The following is a 1995-nucleotide window of genomic DNA, read 5'->3' as shown; positions in this document are numbered from 1 at the left end:
AGAAGTGTGTGTTTGGCACTGAAGTGTACATCTTTATCACCTTCCCTGGCCACAGACGAATGGGTTACATCAAAAAGGATTTCCACAAGATTGAAGGTAACATTAATTATAAATTACAAAAAGGGGTTCCTTTAACAGTCACCAGATACTCAGACTATTTAGTGTTCCAGCTTTCCCTAATGTCATTGGTGCGCTCGACTGCACACAGATGCACATTAAACGTCCCTCAGGGGTCCATGAGGGAGAAGATGTCAACAGAAAATCCTTCCACGGAATCAGGTAAAAATGATTTAGTTACTGTCAACTAGCCAAATGGGTTCTTTGCATTAACTGTGTACTGAATAGGCAACATCACATTGTTTCATATGATCTGTAACGCTTCCTGTATCTTTACCAACGTGGAGGCAAAGTGGCCCGGGTCTGTCCATGGCTCCCGAGTTTTTAGGTCTAGAACCATTTCCCAGACTATCACAAGGTAGGCCACACATGTTTCACTGCACAATTGGATCAAAGGTTTCACTTATGTGTAGTTATCATGATTACACTTTGTATTCTCAGGTGAATTCTCTGGCGTTCTCTTGGGAGACAAGGGTCATGCCTGTGAGACGTACCTTCTCATCCCCCTGGGAGACCCTCAGACAGCAGCACAGCATGGATAGAATCTTGCCCATTGCAAGAACAAGGCCCCGAATTGAAATGGCATTTGGCCTTTTTAAGACACGTTTTCAGTGTCTCCGCCACCTGAGGGTCGCCCCAGACAGGGCCTAGGACACCACTGTCCTACATATTATTACCTGTCTGAGGAAGGAAAGGGGTCCTGCACTGGGACCGGAGATTGAGTGGGACAATGCAGCCATATTCCCAGACGACATCAATCAGTGGCAGGCTGGTCAGAGACCAATTCATTAATTATTTCAGATGACAGATTTTGTTGTCCTTCTCTAAGGATATCTTGTGTTACTCCTTAATTAGGCCTAATCCTTTTATTATAGTAACTTACTTACCAATAACCTTGCCCATATAGTGTAGTGTTCATTTATCACACAGGGAACTCCACAATGCTGCGTAAACTTTTTATTTTATTGCTGTCACTTGTCAGCTTGGAGCTGGGGAGAGGGTAAGAAAAACATAATCAATACATTTTTTTTTTACAGATATGCTTCAAGTGTGGATTAAAGTCACTTCCTGGTTATTCTAGTTTTTTTTAAATCTCCAGATCCAGTTTCCAGTTCACCTTCTCATCCTGGTTCCCCTTCGAGGGGAACTCGAACTGCGTCGGTTTCGACACTAAGGCGTTCCCGACGCAGTGTCTCGTTCCCCTATCTCGGGGAACAAGGGTTACATACGTAACCCGAGACGTTATCTACACCTGGCTGGACATAGCTTCACCTTCTCATCCTGGTTTCTACACTGGCGGGACATAGCTTCACCTTCTCATCCTTGTTATCTACCTGCTGGACGTAGCTTCACTTCTCATCCGTTATCTTTACCTGGCTGGCTAGCTTCACCTTCCATCCTGGTTTATCTTTACCTGGCTTGACATAGCTTCACCTTCTCATCCTGGTTATCTACACCTGGCTGGACATAGCTTCACCTTCTCATCCTGGTTATCTACACCTGGCTGGACGTAGCTTCACTTCTCATCCGGTTTCTTACCTGCTTGACATAGCTTCACCACCTTCTCATCCTGGTTCCCCTTCGAGGGGAACTCGAACTGCGTCGGTTTACGACACTAAGGCGTTCCCATAGTGTCGTAACCGACGCAGTGTCTCGTTCCCCTATCTCAGGGAACAAGGGTTACATACGTAACCCGAGACGTTATCTACACCTGGCTGGACATAGCTTCACCTTCTCATCCTGGTTATCTACACATGGCTGGACATAGCTTCACCTTCTCATCCTTGTTATCTACACCTGGCTGGATGTAGCTTCACCTTCTCATCCTAGTTATCTTTACCTGGCTTGACATAGCTTCACCTTCTCATCCTGGTTATC

The sequence above is a fragment of the Etheostoma spectabile genome, chromosome 16 (assembly GCF_008692095.1).
Source record: "Etheostoma spectabile isolate EspeVRDwgs_2016 chromosome 16, UIUC_Espe_1.0, whole genome shotgun sequence".
Lineage (NCBI taxonomy): Eukaryota > Metazoa > Chordata > Actinopteri > Perciformes > Percidae > Etheostoma > Etheostoma spectabile.
Note: the sequence above shows the minus strand (reverse complement) of the source record.